Source organism: Suncus etruscus, chromosome 15, assembly GCF_024139225.1.
Source record: "Suncus etruscus isolate mSunEtr1 chromosome 15, mSunEtr1.pri.cur, whole genome shotgun sequence".
In the NCBI taxonomy this organism is placed as follows: Eukaryota; Metazoa; Chordata; class Mammalia; order Eulipotyphla; family Soricidae; genus Suncus; species Suncus etruscus.
Genome location: NC_064862.1, coordinates 33,118,011 through 33,138,383, shown reverse-complemented (window position 1 = coordinate 33,138,383; position 20,373 = coordinate 33,118,011). Strand labels below are relative to the sequence as shown.

The 20,373-nt window shown below is 40.5% G+C and overlaps 1 protein-coding gene across 1 annotated transcript in view; it reads left to right on the top strand.

The window, feature by feature from the left end:
• Positions 1–20,373, top strand: part of MTMR3 (myotubularin related protein 3) — a 151,299-nt gene that overhangs the window by 48,243 nt on the left and 82,683 nt on the right. The window lies entirely within an intron of this gene.

Sequence of the window (20,373 nt, the reverse complement as noted above, 5' to 3'; positions counted from 1 at the left end):
ATTTAATATAAATGATTGTTTTTCAGATATTCTATGTGGATTTATGAGATAGTAATGTTATTTAGTTTGTTATTTATAAAGTAAATGGAAAAAAATGATTACCTTACAATACTTGGCTAAAAAAAACAAAAAATGGGGCCGGGAAGGTGGCGCTGGAGATAAGGTGTCTGCCTTGTAAGCGCTACCAAGGAACGGACTGTGGTTCGATCCCCCGGCGTCCCATATGGTCCCCCTAAGCCAGGGGCGATTTCTGAGCACATAGCCAGGAGTAACCCCTGAGCGTCAAACGGGTGTGGCCCAAAAACCAAAAAAAACAAACAAAAAAAAAAAACAAAAAACAATACTTGGCTAAAAAATCCTGAATTTTCTTAAGAGTTCAAAGTGGTTTGTGATTTGTACAAAAGTACAACTTGGCAGATGTACTTAAGTGTAATTAAAAAATGTTTTAAATTCTGCAGTGGAAATACTGACACAAGAAGGTTAACAGTACTTCAATCTCTGAAATGAGATACAACCCAGTGGAAGGAAGATAGCAGTAGCTGATCTACTCCTATCTGTTTCCATACTTGCCTCTTAAATGTTAATTTCATGGTGCTGTTTACCATTACATGCAATTATATTGATTTATATTGTCTTGTATATGCTGACATTGTTTTGAATTAAGAGCAGCATCCTAAATAATGCAGTTTGCTAGAGTTAGGAAGTTGCCAAAACTTCTTAAAAATTAGTTTTCTTTCTTTATTATTTTTGGACCACATCCAAAGCTACTGCCGGCTCGGTACTTTGGATCGAAACCCAGACTGTGCATCAAGCCTTTTAGCTCTTTGGTTTTTGATCTGTATAATCCCTGTACAGGGCTTATTCTTGGCTCATTGCCCAGGGATCATTTCTAGAGTGCTCTGTGGGCTATATGTGGTACTAGGGATTGAACTGAGGTCAGCCACATGAAAGGCAAGCAAGCACTCTACGTACCATACTACTGCTCTGACCTGAATACCAGTTCTCATGTTGTTTCCTTTGTTTTTGATGTTTGTTATTCCACTATTATGTTTCTTTATAGTTCTCATATGAGCGAGGTGATATTGTGTTTGTCTTTCTGACTGACTTCACTCATGGTTTTTATCCAGATCTATCCTTGTAGCAGAAAATTGATTTTTTTTTGTTTGTTTGTTTGTTTTTGGGCCATTCTCAGTCTTGCCCAGGGGTTACACTTGACTCTGCTCAGGAATCATTTCTCATGAGCTTGGGGGATCATATGGGGTGTCAAGGATCAAATCCTGGTCGACCACGTGCAAGGCAAGTTCCTCACCCACTGTATTGTCTCTGTGGCCCCAAATTTTATATTTTCTTTTTTTTTTATTTTATATTTTCTTATGACTGAGGGAAGTTTAGTTTCCATTTTGTTGAGAATTTTTATCACGAATGGTTGCTGGATCTTGTCATGCTTTCTCTGCATCTATTGGTATGATCATATGATTTTTATTTTTCTTTAATGGAATGCTGTATTAATTTGCATATGTTAAAGCATCCTTATGTCCCTGGTTATGGTGTAAGATCTTTTTGATGAGGTGTTGGGCTCTACACTCTGTGCTGAGAGTCTTTGCATCTGTGTTCATCAAGGATACAGGCTTGTAATTCTCTTTTTTGTAGATGTCTCTGCCTGTTTTTGGTATCAGGATTTACTTCCTAGAAGCTGTTCAGGAGTGTTTCTGTAATCTCTTATATTTGTGGGTTTTTTTTTTTTGGGGGGGGGGACCATACCAAGTGGTGCTCAGGGCTTACGCCTGGTTCTTTTGCTTAGGGATCACTCCTAGTGGGCTTGGGGAACTATATGGGATGTCAGAGATCAAACCTGGACCGGCTGCATGTTAGGCAAATGCTCTACTCACTGAACTATTATTGTTCTGGCCCCTAAGTAACTAAGTTATTGATTTTACTGCTGTTTTCCCTGTAATAGGATACATTTATGGGGGCATTTTGTGAATAAAATATATCTATGTGCGGCAGAGAAATAGCATGGATGTAAGGCATTTGCCTTTTATGCAGGAGGACAGTGGTTCAAATCCTGGCGTCCCATATGGTCCCCTGTGCCCACCAGGGGTGATTTCTGAGCGTAGAGCCAGGAGTAAGCCTTGAATGCTGCCGGGTGTGACCCAAAAACCAATATCTATATCTATCTATCTATCTATCTATCTATCTATCTATCTATCTATCTATCTATCTATCTATCTATCTATCATCTATCTATCTATCTATCTATGTATATATCTATATCTATATCTATGAAAGTGAAACATTTAGTAATGACTTGATTCTTAGGTGTTTTTCCTTTTTGATCCCTGACACAGACTTGCTTAGGGATTCTTTCTCTTTCTGCTCTGAGCTTACTGGCTCCTTATGTAGTTAGATTCAGGGATCACTTGCGACTGCGCCTTGCTTGCTCTAGAACAGCAAAGTTTGGAGATTCCAAAGGACTGATAGAAACAGGTCTGGGGATGCAGAATGGTGCTCCTTGGCTTGCATTTGGGGGAACTCAGGTCCAAAATACAGAATGAACATGGCCCGCCCTATACTTGGAGAAGCCTCATAATTGAACACAGCCTGTAGAAACTGAGATTTGATTCTGCATAGTAGGGTCCCACTTAGCCCAAATGCCTCAACACTCCCAAGCATCATCCCCAGAGTGCAAGGTCCTAAGAAAAGAGGAATAGGGGGCTGGGAGTGGTGGCGCAGGCCGTAAGGCGTCTGCCTTGCACGTGCTAACCTAGGACAAACCTTGGTTTGATTCCCTGGCGTCCCATATGGTCCTCCAAGCCAGGAACGATTTCTAAGCGCATAGCCAGGAGTAACCCCTGAGTGTCACCTGGTGTGGCCGAAAAACCAAAAAAAAAAGAAAGAAAAGAAAAAAAAAAGTTGAACAGGATTGTTTTGGGGGAATGGCCCCCTGCAAGAGGCCTACTGGGAAGGAGACCAGACTGGGGGATCTGGGGGATTGAATTCCAGCCATGAGAACTGAGCAAGGGGTCCCCCTGCTGTGAGGAGTTGGTCAATAAATGGCAGAAATTGCTGCTGTTCTGCTCTGATACTTGTTCGTCACACATCCTTGCTGTGAAAGGGGTTTGTAATTGGGCCTAAACCAAACTGGGGAGGCCATTTCTGGACACAGAAGAGGATGGGGGAAACTGAGGACACTGGTGGCAGGAAGTGGACACTGGTGGAGGGAAGGATGTAGAAATATTGTATGACTGACAGTCGGTCATTGACCACTTTGTAACTGCGTATCTTACAGTGAAAAGATTTTTTAAAATTTAAACAACATGGGGCCGGAGAGATAGCACAGCGGTAAGGCGTTTGCCTTAGACACAGAAGGATCGTGGTGGTTCGAATCCCGGCATCCCATATGGTCCCCTGAGCCTGCTAGGAGCGATTTTTGAGCATAGAGCCAGGAGGAACCCCTGAGCACTGCCAGGTGTGACCCAAAAACCAAAAAAAATTTTTATTTTTTAAAACAACAATAGCAACAACAAAAACATTTGCTGTGGAAAAGTAAATTTAGAGAACTAATTGTGTTATCTAACCAAGTGAGCATTTACTAACTATATTGGAGTAACTTAAAAGCAGTGTTGGACTTCCTCACACTTGTCTAGTTATTCTGTAATTTTCGCTCTGTGTGAATTCTGCAATTTTATTATTACTTTTCCTTTTATTTTTATATATGGTGCTTTGGGATGAATTCCTCACTTTTGAAATGGGAATCTGTAGTACCTATCTCAGTAATCCTTTGAGGATTTAATGAGATAATGCATGAAAAGTAGGGAAATACTAGCTTTTAAGTAAGAAAATATATTGGGATATTGTTCAAATGGTTATAGCATATGCCCTGGATTTCAATCCTTTGTGCCCCATGCCTCTTTCTGCTAACTTCAACACTTGTGATTGTGGCTTTGGTGGAGAACAAGAGCAATTACTGCTATTCACAAGAATAGTGAACCCACCCCCCAAAAAAACCCCATTAAAATAATGGTATTTAGTAGTCTTTGTTTAATAAGGCTTTACATAGTCCATTGATCATGTTTTATTAAGTCTGTATTATAGTATTCAGAACTCTAGATGCATTATTTAAATCATAAGTTTTTTGTGAACTGAGAAATAGTCTTTTTTTTTGTTTTTGTATTGGTTTCATACCTGACAGTTCTTAGGGCTTACATCTGCACTCAGAGATCATTCCTGGCGTTCCTTGGAAGGTGCTGTCTAGGTTGCTGAGAATTCAATTTTGGTCTGCCGCATATAAGGCAAATACCCTACTTTGTTTTCTGTCTCCTGCCCTAAGAAAGAACTTTAGAATGTTTAAGTTAGGGCCGGAGCAATAGCACAATGTTGAGGCATTTGCCTTGTGTGCAGCTTACCCAGGATGGACTGGGTTTGATCCCTGACATCCCATATGGTCCCCCAAACCAGGAGTGATTTCTAATCGCATAGCCAGGAGTAACCCCTGAGCATCATCAGTGTGGCCCAAAAACCAAAAACCAAAAACCAAAAAAAAAAAAAAAGGCTATTAGTTTATTCTTTAGTAATCCTGAAGAAAAGCTGAGAAATTGGAGACAAACTTGTTCATTCTGAAATCCTTTATTGTATACCATCTCTTTCTGTTATATAAGTTGAACCAAGTTGTTGTTGTCTGTTGTATTTTTTTATAATTTATTTGAATGAAGATTATAGTTAAGAATTAAAAAAAAAACCTTTTTGCTACTTTTGTGATCCCAATCACACAGATCTTTTTGAAAATCAAATTATTTGGGGCCGGCGCGGTGGCGTTAGAGGTAAGGTGTCTGCCTTGCCAGTGCTAGCCTAGGACGGACCGTGGTTTAATACCCCGGTGTCCCATATAGTCCACCAAGCCAGGAGCAACTTCTGAGTGCATAGCCAGGAGTAACCCCTGAGCATCACTGGTGTGGACCCCCCCAAAAAAAAAATCAAATTATTTGACTATTCTTGGGAACTTCTAGGTAGTTGTAGTCACTTTTCTCATTAATATACTGATCAGATAGACCAGATTGTCTTAGCCAGTCAGCCTTTTGCCTCCTTGAACTTACATTTGTTTGATTGTACTGGTGCCCATAACAACACAGACTTAGAGCCCAGTAATGCAGGACGAGTAGATTTCCTTCCTGCCTGGATCTTTCTTTCTATAATAGGTGCCAGCTTTGAGAATGTTGAGCCTGGGAGTTTAATGGAAAGTCTGATTTCCTGACTTTCTCCATGTTGATTATATTATTTCAGTACTGAAATTATGAGGCTTAAATTTTTTTTAAAAGTTTTTAGGCCATACCTAGAGAGATGCTCAGGGCTTATTTCTGGTGGGTATGGGAGACCATCTGGGGTGATGGGGTTTAAGCTCAGGTTGGCACATGCAAGGTAAATGCTCTACCTGCTGCAGTATTGCTCTGGCCCCTGAAATTGAAGGTTTGTTTAAAAAAAAAGAGAAAGTAATATTCTGTTGAAGATATAAATGTTCAGTTCTGAAACTTTTAATACCTCAAAATATTGGCTTTAATGTCTCCATTAGTAGTAGAACAGTAGTGATGTTAATTTTCAACATATTAAACTTTCATTTGCCTGGTGAAATTATCTGTTTTTTTTATATTCCACTCAACTTGTCTCCACCTCCCTTTTATTTTTGTTCATGCCTGACTATGCTGAGGGCTTATTTGGGGCTCTGTGCTCAGGGATCAACTGGTGGAATTCAGGGAACCATAATGTACCAGGGATTGAACCTGGGCTGTCTGCATGCAAGGCAAATGTCCAACTTGGTGTATTATCTATCTCTCTGGCTCTCAACTTGCCTTTTTATTTATTTATTTTTAACAGCTTTCTTTACAATTTTTGTAATAAATTTTTTTTGTAATAAATTAAAATTTTTTTTTTTTTATAAATTTTGTTTCTGTTTTTTAGTCACACTGATGATGCTCAGGGTTAGGGTTCAGGAATCACTCCTGGCAGTGTGCAAGGGGGCCATATAGGATGCTGGGGACTGAATCTGGGTTTCTGTGTGCAAGGCAAAGGTCCTTACCATCTCTTCTCGTCCTTCCCCTTTCCTCTCTATACTCTTCTTTCCTCCCCTCCCCTCTCCTCACCTGTCCTCTCTCCTTCCCTCATATGTCCTCCCTTCTCTCTCCTTATGCTTTCTGTCCACACTGGACCATGCTCAAAGTTTATTCCTAGCTCTGTGCCCAGGTGTGATTATAGCAGGGCTTGTGGAACCATACCCAATGCCAGGGATCAAACCCGAGCTGGCCACATGCAAGGCCAGCCAGTACCTTAGTCAATGTACTGTCTCTCTAGCACCAAAACTGTTATTTTTCTAGTGAATCCTTTATTCTGATATCAAAGTAATGCTCTACTCTTAAAATGAGATGTATTTTTTTTTGTTTAAAAAAGTTCCATATATCTATTTTGACTAATTGGTAAAACATATCTGAAAAGATAGTTGGTTCTGGAGGTAGGGTTGGCATGAGCTGTGAAAACTTGATCACTGAATCACTTTTAGAGAAAGGCTGTAGGACTCTTATATTTGAACTTAAATTCATTGTTTAGGTTTTTTAATTAGCTCAGATATTAAAATGTATTGTCAAATATAAGTTTCCTTTTGCTTTCTACAGAATTGGTAGTTAAGTCTTTTTATTGGTACTTCTTGATTATTCTCTCCAACAATTTATCAGTGTTACTTGTCTTTTATTTTGATTTTGATTCTTGTTTTGGGCCTACACCCAGCTGTGTTCCGGGCTTATTCCTGGCTCTGTACTCAGATCACTCCTAGTGGGCAACTCAGTAAATTACATAAAAAGATTGGGCTTCAGGGGGTGAGAGTGGGGGATATGGAATGCAAGATGGGAACGGGGATGTAGAGAGGACATATTTGGTGATGGGAATTCCCCTGATTCAATGTCAGTATGTACCTAAAATATTACTGTGAAAGATATGTAAGCTAATATGGTCAAAATAAAAATTATATTAAAAAAAAGATTGGGCTTTAAAATTCAATGACATATTATGGTGTTATACCAGATTTCTATTTACTTTATTTTTGGCTTTTGGATCAAAAACAGGATTTACTCCTGGCTCTGCTCTCAGGAATGACTAGTGGCCATATTGGGGCCACCATATGGAATGCTGGAAATTGAACATGGGTGGGCAGTGTGCAAGGCAAGTGCTCTGCCTTTTGTATTATGTCTCCAGCCCCAAATTCAATTTTGTTTGTTTTTGGGCTACACCCAGTGATACTCAGGGGTTACCTCCTGGCGATGTGCTCAGAAATCGCTCCAGGCTTGGGGGACCAAATGGGACGCTGGGGGATCAAACCGAGGTCCATAGCAGTTTAGCACGTGCAAGGCAAACACCCTACTGCTTGCGCCACCACTCTGGTCCCCCAAATTCAGATTTTTATATATAAAAGAGAAAGTAACACCATAGATGAAAATGAATATGAATATCTAGAGAAACAAGATTGTACTTTTTTTTTTTAGGAAGTAGTGAAGTGACATACAGTGATGTATAAAGTTTATTTGAATTTGTATCTGATGTGACTGAAAGCATACTTGATTAGTACTTAAATTGTTTATTAGACAACTCTTTAATTACTTTTTATTTTATTTTAAATTTGGGCCATACCTGGTGGTGCTCAGGGGTTACTCCTGGCTCTGTGCTCAGAAATCACTTCTGGTAGGCTCGGGGGACCATGTGGGATGCTGGGGATTGAACTAGGACAGTGCTTCTCAATTATTTTCTGTCATGTCCCCTAGGAAGAAGAAAACATTTCTCGCACCCCCCCATGTGACTGTAAATAGTATCTTTATTAAAAAAAACTATAACCTGCAAAACAAAAATATATAAAATAATTTGATTTTTCATCAGATGTGATGTCTGGATGAATGGCTACAATGAGCATGTTTTGCAATGCATAGCTTTTCGAAGTGGGGTTTGAAGCAGGACACAGCTTCAAAGAGACAGAGACATAAACATGGGACTTAGCTTATTATAACAGTTTTTGCCAAGGTCAAACGCACCCCCCTTACGGAGCCTCAAGCCCCCACTGAGGGGCGCGCCCCACTATCTGAGAAGCACTGAACTAGGGTATGTTCTGGTGGCTTCATGCAAGGCAAAAGCCCTACTGCTGTGCTGTCTCTCTGGCCCCCTGTCCCCCTTCCCCTCCCCTCTCCCATTTCGTCTCCCCACCCCCATCTGCTGGTTCTCCTGGCTTTGTGCTTTGGGGTCATTACTGGTGGTGCTCTGGGGACTATATGGGATGCCGGGTGGTTGAATCTAGGTTAGCTGTGTGCAAGGCAAATGCCCTATCTACTGTGTTATCGTTCTAGCCCCAACTTTTCTTTGTTGTTTTATTTATAGGTGTTTAGAAACTATTGCTAAACATAAAAATTGTAATTGCCAGTTTTCAATTGGTATATTTATTATTTGGGAATGTTTATTTGTATATCTTACAGAATTTAATTTCAGTTATCAGTTGCAGTGAATGAGCTTCTGTTGAAATTGCTGCTTTCTATGATAATAAAAGCTAACTTCTGCAATCAGTGGTTCACTTTATTTATGGTAGTGAATTAAAGCATTGAGGGAATATGTGGTTAGTAACCTCTCTGAATCATAGAATTTTTTTTGTTTTGCTTTTTTGTTTGTTTCTTTTTGGTTTTGGGGTCATACCCGACAGTGCTCAGGGGTTACTCCTGGCTCTTAAGATGTGCTAACAGGTCTTTGGAACAGAGACAGGCAGTGATTTGACCCTCTCTACCCCCACCCCTCTCTCCTTGGTGTCTTTTTTTTTTTATTTTTGTCCCAGTGGTGTATTGGGGCCTGAGGACCAGAAACAAGCTCTGAGTACTGCTGCGTGTGAAACCCTTCCCACCAAAGGAAACAAAAATTGCGGTATTTAGAATACTTGGAATGCCAGAAGAACTCTGGGGATCTGGCTAGTAGAGAAAGGGCCAATTTAGTTATAGAAAATAACATACACAGTTGTACGATGGAATGTAGAAGATAGAATGTCTTAAAGGGAAGAGTATTATGGATGTACTTCATCTTGACAAGCACTATGATGGTACCTTGAAAATAAGCTAATAATGGTTAATGTTGCTTGGCTACTAGTTAAATAATTGATTCTTTTAGTTTCAAGTATTTGTGGCTAAACTTTTTGTTTGATCAAAATAATTTTTTTATTGTGGATTTTGAAAATTTAAAGTGAATACTAGAAAGTTACAAACTTTTCATCTCTAAAGATTTATTCAATATGAAGAAAGACAGGTAGAAATGTTGTATTTATGATAACTAGGAATTTGAGATTTTAAATGTACATGGATGTGCTAAAACACTTATTCAGTGAATAGGTAATAGAAGGCCCTGATTTATTTTGTTTCTAATTTTTCTTTCTCAGTAACTACTTAGCATATTCCTTATTTTCATTAGCTTATTGAACTAGTGAATGTTGATTTGTGTATATAATCAGTGAATTAATGTTATGTTCTGATATCTCCATTTTTAAGATGAGTGTTAACTTCTCAAAGTGTTAAAAGTAAGTTTTTTGGATCCACAAATTATATCCAAAACAGTCATTGCAGAACTGTGGTCTCTCCTAGTAAGCTGTATTGTAATGTTTCCCTAACAGATATTTTAAGGCACTTGGATCCAGATATTAAATAGAAAAATAACTATATAGGAAATGATGAGTCTAATGGGTAGATAGGAATGTAAGTATAGGGGCTGGAGAGATAGCATTTATAGGGGAGGTAGGGTAGATAGAATGTAAGATAGGGGCCAGAGGGAGGGCATTTGCCTTGCATGCAGAAGGACAGTGGTTCAAATTTCGGCATCCCACATGGTCCGCCGAGCCTGCAAGGAGCCATTTTTGAGCATAGAGCCAGGAGGAACCCCTGAGCGCTGCTGGGTGTGACCCAAAAACAAACAAAAGAAATGTAAGTATAATAGCACATACATAATGAAGCAGAGCTATAATAAAAGTGCGCAATGAATTCTGTAGAGAAACTTTTGTAGTAAAATGTTTTTAAACCTACATTAAGGGGCCGGAGAGAGCACAGCTGTAGGGCATTTGCCTTGCTGACCCAGGAACAATGGTGGTTTGAATCCCAGCATCCCAGATGATCCCCTTTGCCTGCCAGGAGCGATTTCTGAGAGAGCCAGGAGTAACCCCTTGGCACTGCTGGGTGTGACTCCAAAACCAAAACCAACAAAACTAAACAAAAAATACCCCTACATTAAAAGGCTATAGGAGGTCCATCCAAATGGTAAGAGAAAGTAGGCAAAGGTAATAATAATAGTGACAGAAGCTCATATATGAAAATTTAAAAGACATCTCAATATGGATGTGACTGTTGTATATACATTTTCAAGGAACATCATTTCAAGGAACATTTCAGGAACATCATCGCAGTGAAACAATGATATTGCAGGGGATGGAGATAAAGGAATCGACCAGAAATATTCCTCTCCTCCACCCGTCATGACATGGATCAAATTTAGGGTCTCATAAATAGATTTTAAGTTCACTTTGTAATTCTCTTATATACTAAGTTTTGAACAAGTTAAAAACAACAAATGTTTGAGAACCAATCTATTAGACTAAATAGTGGTAATATCTAGAATAGAAAGATGGAAACTGAACATTTTGAAGAAACTTGGAGATTTGTGTCTGTTTTTATAATTGGTAGAGTCAAGTGGTTATTTTAGCTTTGGAGACCTCAGTCTTCTGGAGTTTACAGTATAATGTTAAGAAAGAAGATACATTGGAGGTAGGGTAGGGGAGTAGGCTGATGATAGTCTGTCTGGGGTGTATAGGAGGTGCTGCATTGGTACACAGAGAGCTGGCACTTTGTATAGTCTGGGCTAGCAAAAGTAAGTTAGAATTGGGTAGTCTTTAGAGTTACTACAACCTTGAAAAGAGAGATTTATCTTTTGTGTGAGGAAAGTATTGAATACCATTGAATGTGGCCCTGGTCAGACTGACCTGCCTTTGAACCACTTCAGATAGAAAAAGTAAAGAGACTAAAAAAAATAGCTCGGGAAAGACAGTGTCATAGCAACTCTATAACTGAGGGATAAGTTTTAGTAAATGTTGCAAGTATTATTCAAACCAGGTATCGCACATTAGGTCACATATGTAGAATTAAATTAATGAGTCCTTGATGGTGATGAATGATGGTGGATCCTTTCTTGGCCGGGCCAGGCGCCTGCATCCCCTTCCAGCTGGTGGGTCTGAGTGTTCAGGGTAGCAGCGAGAAAATGACCCACAAGCAGTCAGTAGAAGTCAAGAGACAAGCAGCTTTATTAAATGCCCTAGACATCATGTGTGGCTTCTAAGCTAAACAGCCTCTCTGCATCCATCTCTGATCCCTCCATCCTCCCTCTTTCTCCTGAGGCTCCCTGCTGAATTTCCCTGAATCTCTCTTTTTACCCCTGAGGCAACCCCCTTTATTAGCAACCATAGTTCCCTCCCAGAAGTGAGTTGATCTGCCTATTCTGGTGAGCTAGGCCAGATTTTTTGGGGGGAGGGACACACACACACACCCCGAACACAACCCCCCCCACACACCCTGGACACACATACGCACACACACACACACCCTCTCACACACCCCAGACACACCACACACACACACACCCTCACACACCCCAGACACACTACACACACACACACACCCCTCACACTACACACACACACACACACACACACACACACCCTCACACACACCCTCACACCCCGGACACCCACACACACCCACACACACACCCTCTCTCTCTCTGAGATTTGTGTTTGTACATGTGCTCGCCATAGCTCCCCTCTTAGTTGAGTGTGCTTGCCGCTGTGCTCACATATGTGCTTGCTGGAGGCTTATTTCCTGGTATAGTGGTAATACCTTTTTAGTTGTGTTGCTCACCAGGGATAATATCCTTTTTTGTGTATTCACACACACCTAGCTGCACTGGGAACAGAAATGGTTTGTGGTTTGGTGGATTACAGACAGTATAGCTGCCAGCCTCAAGTAGCAGTCCTGGGGACTATACTGAGCAAATGAACACTGGGCACACACTCGGTTTCTCTCCTGCCTCACATACCTCTCCCATTTCCCCACTTTTCAACTGTGTGTGTATCAAAGAAGGTACCATTTAAAGAAATGTTAAAATTATGTGGGTCTGTTTCTCATTATCTACTGAAACAGCTTTTGCTTGTTTTAGTGAGCATTATCCTGTTGGTTCTAGAGACTAGTGAAAGGCACTTTGGTACACAACATGGAAGTTTAGCTAATGCTCTCTGACAACGTGCTGAAATTTTGTTTTTCAAGGAGAAGATAGGTTTTGCTTAAGAAATGATAAAATTTTAGTTCCTTATCTATGTCTTGCAGCTGGCAGAGCAAGACAGTACTTTTGATCATGAATTTGTGTTTAGGTCTCCTAGAACTTGTATACTTAGTGCTTACAGAATAGGTAGACATCTAACATTATTTTATTTCTTTTTGGTTTGGAAATCATATTAAGCTAAAACACTGATTCAAGTTTATATTTACTGTTTCTTTTTATCCTTTTTACAGCATGATCCTAATAAGTAAGGAAAAAAAATTTAAACTGAGGATGATTAGCCCTGTTAGAATATGACAGTTTACACTCAAATTTCAGCTTTATAAAGGAAGATTTATGCCTCATCTCTAGTAGCTAGAACAGAACTGAAAATCCCAAAGTTTAACAAATAAGTCTCCCTCACCATGTATTTATTAAAGATAAACCTAACAATTCTTTGTATTTGTTTTTGGGCCACACCTGCTGGCACCAGGGAGTTACTCCTGGCTCTGCGCTCAGAAATCACTTTTGGCAGGCTCAGGGGACCACATAGGATGCTGGGAATCGAACCTGGGTCGGCTGTGTGCCAGGTAAAATGTCCTACCTGCTGTGCTATTGTTCCAACCCCTAAATACAATAATATTTTAGAAACTCTTGTATGTAGTTTCATGATTTACAGTTGACTTCAGAAACAGGTTTTAGAAAAGCTAAGGTTTGGACTTCTGTTCATGGTATAAAAACCAAGTCACATCAGCTTTACTCAATAAATTTTGGATTTCTATTAGTTCTTGTGATTAAATCATCTTCCCACATTGAGATAATCTTACATAAATTGCCACACAGAATTCTAGTTTGGGAAGATCATACCCATCCATTTGAGTCCTGAGAAGTTGTTTGAATGAAGAACCATTAAGAAGCTGGAAAAAAAAAAAAAAACTAACAAAACAAAAACCCCAACCAACTAACCCAGACTAGTGATAATTAAAGTCCCTTCTTAATATCTAGTGCTTGAATTACTTTATTTTGTCATTACACTCAATTGTCTTTATTCTTTTTGGGGCCATTCTTGGCAGTGCTCAAGGCGTACTCTTGACTCTGAACTCTATGATCACTTCTGGTGGGCTGGGGTCCATATGAGGAGTCTGGAACCCAGGTTGTTTTTTATGCAAGGCAAGTGCCCAATGCACTCTATTATCATTCAAGTCTCACTGGGAAGTTTTTTAATCCATTTTTTTTTCTTTACTTTTTTTGGTTTTGGGTCTCCCCCGGCAGTGCTCAGGGGTTACTCCTGGCTCTATGCTCAGAAATCGTCCCTGGCAGGCACAGGGGACCATATGGGATGCCGGGATTTGAACCACCGTCCTTCTGCATGAAAGGCAAACACCTTACCTCCATGCTATCTCTCCAGCCCCCATTTTTTTCTTTTTTTAAACAAATTTTTAAAATTGAATTTCTGAAATAGTTAAGTCTAAGTCATTTTTTTTTAAATTTAATCATCATGTTTACAAAATTTTTCTTTCTTTTTTTGTCTTTTTGTTTTTGGGTTACACCCGGCTGTGCTCAGGGATTCCTCCTGACTCTACATTCAGAAATCGCTCCTGACAGGCTCGGGGGACTATATGGGATGCCAGGATTCGAACCACCGTCCTTCTGTATGCAAGGCATACACTCTACCTCCATGCTCTCTCCGGCCCCACAAAAATTTTTTGTACTGGGGTTTCCGTCATGAAATGTACACCATACTACACCAGTTTGATCGTTCCACCACCAATGTCCCTCTGTTAACTTCCCCAACCCAATCTCCTACTTGTCTCTTAAGCAGGTATTCTGCTTCTCTCCCTCACTATCATTGTCATGGTAGTTAGCTTTGTGGTTAGTGCTCTAGCTGCACTTACCACTCTTTGTGGCAAGCTTCATGTATTGAGCTGGTCCTCCTGACTTTCAGCTCAATTGTTCAATATAAAGTAATACTATTGCCATACTATTTTTCTTATATCCTGCAGATGAATGAGACTATTTTATGTCTATTCCTCTCCCTCTGGCTCATTTCACTCAGCATAATAATCTCCATGTTCATCGATTATCGGCACATTTTATAACTTAATTTTTCCTAATGGCTACACAGTATTCCATTGTGTAAATGTACCACAGTTTCTTTAGCTACTCATCTGTTGTTGAGCACCTGGGCTGTTTCCATATTCTAGCTATTGTAAATAGTGCTGCAATAAACAGGAGTGCAGAGGGCATTTTTATATTGTGTTTTTTGTGTTCCTTGGGTATACCCCTAGGAGTGGCATAGCTGGATCATATGGGAACTCAATTTCTAGTTTTTTTTTTTTTGGTCACACCCAGCAGCGCTCCGGGGTTACTTCTGGCTCCACACTCAGAAATCGCTCCTGGCAGCTTGGGGGACCATATGGGATGGCCGGGATTCGAACCACCTTCCTTCTGAATCTAAGGCAAACACCCTACCGCTGTGCTCTTTCTCTGGCCCCAATTTCCAGTTTTTGAGGAATCTCCATATTGTTTTCCAGAAAGGTTGGATTAGACTGCATTCCTGCCAGCAGTGAACGAAAGTTCCTTTTTTCCCTGCATGTTGCTTTTGTTCTTTGCGATGTGTGCCAGTCTCTGTGATGTGAGATGGTACCTCATTGTTGTTTTGGTTTGCATCTCCCTGATTAGTGATGTGGAACATTTTTTCATGTGCCTTTTGACCATCTGCATTTTTTCTTTGAGGGAAATGTTCATTTCTTCTCCCCAAGCGTAAGTCATGTTGAGTTTAAGTCATACAATGTCCAACACCCATCCCTTCACCAGTGTACATTCCAGTGCCAATGTCCTGAGTTTCCCGCCTACCTTTATACCTTTATAGTGGACATTTCTTTATTGTTACCGATGGGGTATCATGTATATTACTTTACCTCCTATCAGCATTCAGTTCTTGTTCAGAATGTTCATTTTCAACTCTCATTATAGTAGTTGGTGGTCTCTTCTCTAACTGCACTCCTATGTTCTTTGTGGTAAGCTTCCTACCATGGTCCAGTCCTCCTGGCCCTTGAGGCACCATTGACCAATCAAGGGGAATTCACTAGTGAATTAATTCATTTGGGCCTGGGTTTTGTTTTTGGGAAAACCTTTTGACTACACTTTCAATTTCCTAAATTGTGTAGGCCTGTGTAGGCATTGCAAACCATCCTTGTTCAACCATAGGAGGCTATAGGAATCCAAGATTTTATATTTTCTAGGCTTTTTCTCAAAGTAATCTCTGATTACCCTTTGAATTTCTGTAGTGTCTGTTATGGCATCCCCCCTTTAATTTCTTTTTTTTTTGGTTTTTGGGCCACACCCGTTTGACGCTCAGGGGATACTCCTGGCTAAGCGCTCAGAAATTGCCCCTGGCTTGGGGGAACCATATGGGACGCCGGGGGATCAAACCACGGTCCGTTCCTTGGCTAGCGCTTACAAGGCAGACACCTTATCTCTAGCGCCACCTTCCCGGCCCTCTTTTTTTTTTTTTTCTTTTTGTTGGTTTTGGGTCACACCTGGCAACGCTCAGGGGTTACTCCTGGCTTCACGCTCAGATATTGCTCCTGGCAGGCTCGGGGACGATATGGGATGCCGGGATTCGAACCAATGACCTTCTGCATGAAAGGCAAACAAACACCTTACTTCCATGCTATCTCTCCAACTCCTAATTTCTGATTTGGTTTATAAGGGTTCCCTTTCTCTTTGTGAGTCTTGCTGTTGGTTTATTGATCATGGATTCCCCCCCCCCCCCAAGAACCAATTCTTGCATTTATTGATCTTTTGGATTGTTTTTTGGGTTTCTAGTTCATTAATTTTTGCTCTGTTTTATTATTTCCTTTCCTCTGCCTGTTTTCAGCTCATATTTTGCTCATTTCCCAATTTCTTTTTTAAAAATTAAAAAAAAAATTTATATTTATTGATTTATTAGTATTTGGGCCACACCCAGCAGTGCTCAGGGGTTACTCCTGACTTTGCACTCAGAAATCAACCCTGGCAGGCTGGGGAACCATCTGGGATGCTGGGAATTGAATCTGGTCCATTCTGGGTCAGCCACATGCAAGGCAAATGCCCTACTATTGTGCCATCTCTCTAGCCTGTTTTTCAATTTCTTAAGCTGTGAGGTTAAGTTATTAATGTAAGCCCTATCTTCCTTCCTGATGAATGCTTGTATAGCTATACATTTTCTTCATACCACTTTTTGTTTGTTTATTTTGGGCCACACCTGGTGATGCCCAGAAGTTACTCCTGGCTGTGTTCTCAGAAATCGCTCCTGGCTTGGGGGACCATATGGGACACTGGAGATCAAACCCTGGTCTGTATTGGGTCAGCTGTGTGCAAGGCAAACACCCTACTTCTGCGTTACCCCTCCGGCCCCTTCATACCACTTTTGCTGTGTCCCATACATTCTTATAGTTTGTATCCCCATTTCTGTGTCCAGGAATCTTGTTATCCTCTCTGACCCACTGGTTGTAGTAGTGAGCTGTTTAATTTCTAAGTGTTAAGGTTTCTCCATTTCTATCTATAACTCAATCCATCAAGGTTTGAGAAGATAGTTGATACAATTTCTATCGTCTGGATTTTATGGAGAGGTTTTGTTTTTGTTTTTGTTTTATGGGTTAGATCCAGCAGCGCTCAGGGGTTATTTCTGATCCTGCAGTCAAAAATCGCCCCTGACAGGCTTGGAGGGGGGACCATATGGGATTCTGGGAATCAAATCACTGTCTTTCCTGGATCAGCTTCGTGCCAGGCAAACACCCTGCCACTGTGCTATCTCTCCAACCCCTGGAGGGATGTTTTGTGGCCCAGCATGTGGTCTCTTGGAGAATGTCCCATGCACAGTGGAGCAGAATGCTGTTTGCGTTTTTGGGGTTGAAAAGCCCTAAATATATCGATTAATTCCCTCTTTCTTCAAAGCCACTATATCCTTAATCTGTTAAGGTTTAGCCTGGTTGATCTTTCAGGAGATGACAGCAGTATTGAAGTCTCTCATCTACTATTGTTTACTATTTATGTCTTGCTTTAAGTTTTTTTAGCAATTATAAATATTTTGCTGGCCCTTTGTTGGGTACACATAATTTCTTTTTTTTCCGGTCACACCCATTGTGCTCAGGGGTTACTCCTGGCTCTACACTCAGAAATCGCTTCTGGCAGGCTCAAGGGACCATAAGGGATGCCGGGACCCTATCTCCATGCTATCTCCAGCCCCCGTAATTTCTTCTTAATATACGTATCCTTTGATTATTAGGAAATGACCCTGTCTGTCTCAGAAGAAGAACTAATTCTTATGAAATTGGTCAGAGCACTTTAAAAAGGATTCCGGCACAACATCAGGGGCAAAAGTTTTTTAGTTTCTAGGCAAATTATCAATGATGAAGATAAACTTTGCTATATAAAAGCTTCTGGGTTAGATTGTACCTGAAGTATTCTTAGAACAAACATAATTTTCACATCTAGAATAATAGGCACTATGGTAGTGAGCACTGTAAGAGGAGTCTACCCCATGGAGTATAGTAGACCATGTCTTGAGCGTCCAGGTTTCTTTACTGAAAACAAACTGATAATGTGGCATTATGATATAATAGTAGATTATATTGAAAAAATGAATTGCAAAAACATACTCAATGAATGGGACTTTTAACAAAAGTCTGGTGTGCAGTTGCCTATTTCAGTGGTCTCTGTGGATATAAACAATCAAATGGAATATGGATAAATTAGAGTATTTTGTCAAGGCATGTAATTTTCTTTTTTCTCTTGCTGCTTTCACTATCCCCTCTCTATGATTTTCATCACTGTGACTAGGAATATGCCTTGGTTATTGTTCTTTGGGTCTCTTTTAGCTCACATTTTTTTGGGTACCAAAGATGTGGGTACATTCATTCTCCAGCTCTGGGAACTTCTCAGCAGATATCTTTGATTATTGCTTCTTTATAGGAGTTTTCTTCCTGACACTCTAGGACCCCAGTGTTTCTTAAATTACTTCTGTTGACATTATTCCAAAGTTCGGTTGTCATCTGTTCTTTGACTCTGAAGTTTTTTTTTTTTCCATCTTCTGTTTGTTTTGAGGTTTTTTCCCCATCTGCCTTGTTGTCTACAGGTTTTCTACACTTCATTTTTGAACCCACTGATTCTTTCCTCAGCAGCTATTACATTACTGGTGAGGCCTTCCAATGAATTTTTCATTTTGCTTCCCAAACGTTTTAGTTGTGACATTTCTACTTGTACTTCTCTCATTTCTGCTCTCATATCTTCCTGTGTTTAATTGGAGGTCTATTCTGTTGTTCCTTTGAAATCATTGAATGTCTTAAGCAGTTCCACTTTGAACTCATTTCAGTTTTCACTGACTGGGTATGGTGGAGTTTTATGTTGCTTTATCATGGTTCTTTTTGTAACCTCAAGGTGCTTCTTTCTTTTTTCTTTTTGTTTTTGGGTCACACCTGGTGATGCTCAGGAGTTATTCCTGGCTATGCCTTCAGAAATTGCTCCTGGCATGGGGGACCGACCATATGGGATGCTGGGAGATTGAACCTAGGTTCGTCCAGTTTGTACTAGCTGTGTGCAAGGCAAACACTGTACCACTGCACTGCTGCTACGACCCCAGGGTGCTTCTTTAATAAGTCACTGTCAGTTTACCCACTGCCAAGAAGCTTTCTTGGAGTTTATGTGAGCAAGTGATTATTCTGTGGCTACCTAAGTGGCTACCTGCTTGGGAGGCCACACACTTGGGTGTGACCTCTATCTGCTTGTGGGCAGGGTGAAGCTAAATGTTCCACAGGGATCTGGATGTTCATGGGGTTCTGGACTGGGGATCTATGCCTCTAAGCAGCTGCTGCTGCTTGTCAGGAATTTTTCTCAATATGAAGTGTATATGAATATATCCTCCTTGCCACAAGACAAAATTCTACTTGAAGTTAATTAAAAAACTCAAACAGTTAAGTTTTTATTTTTAAATTTTTATTTTTATTTGTATTTTATTATTATTATTATTATTTTTTTTGGTTTTTGGGCCACACCTGGCGGTGCTCAGGGGTTACTCCTGGCTGTCTGCTCAGAAATAGCTCCTGGCAGGTACGGGGGACCATATGGGACACCGGGATTCGAACCAACCACCTTTGGTCCTGGATTGGCTGCTTGCAAGGCAAACACCACTGTGCTATCTCTTCGGGCCCGTAAATTTTTATTTTTAAGTTAAAAAAATACCTTTGACAACTCCTTCCCCAATCCATTGCTGTTTTGAAGTAAAAAAAAAAATGCTGGGGCCGGTGCGGTGGCGCTAGAGGTAAGATGTCTACCTTGCCAGCGCTAGCCTAGGACAGACCACGGTTCGATCCCCTGGTGTCCCAGATGGTCTCCCAAGCCAGGAGTGACTTCTGAGCTTCACCGGGTATGACCCCAAAACAAACAAAAAATAATGCTGCTTTAGGACTTAAACATTTTAGGGGACCAGGTCTCTTCAAGTCTGTTTTTCCTCATGAATTGGTCTGTCAAATTAGTTTTTATATTTCTGGATTCTATTGGTATATAAATGGTTCTTTGTGTTGCTTTGCCTTTTTTTGTTTATTTATTTTTGTTTTTTTGGGTCACATCCGGTGGCGCTCAGGGGTTACTCCTGGCTCTATGCTCAGAAATCATTCCTGGCAGGCTCGGGGGACCATATGGGATGCCGGGATTCGAACCACCGACCTTCTGCATGAAAGGCAAATAAATGTCTTACCTCCATGCTATCTCTCCGGCCGCAAATAAATGTCTTACCTCCATGCTATCTCTCCGGCCCTGTTTATTATTTTTAATAAAAACAGTTGTTTATTGGGACACTTTAGTGGAATTCTGAGGTTAATACTGGATCATCATTAAGGGATTACACTGGTGATTGTCAGGGAACAATATGGATACTGAGAATGGAGATTGAGTTGACTGTGCAAGACAAATAACCTACAGCTGAACTATTGCTCTGCCCCTTCTTTTTTGCTTCTTTTTTGTTTTTGGCTGCACTCC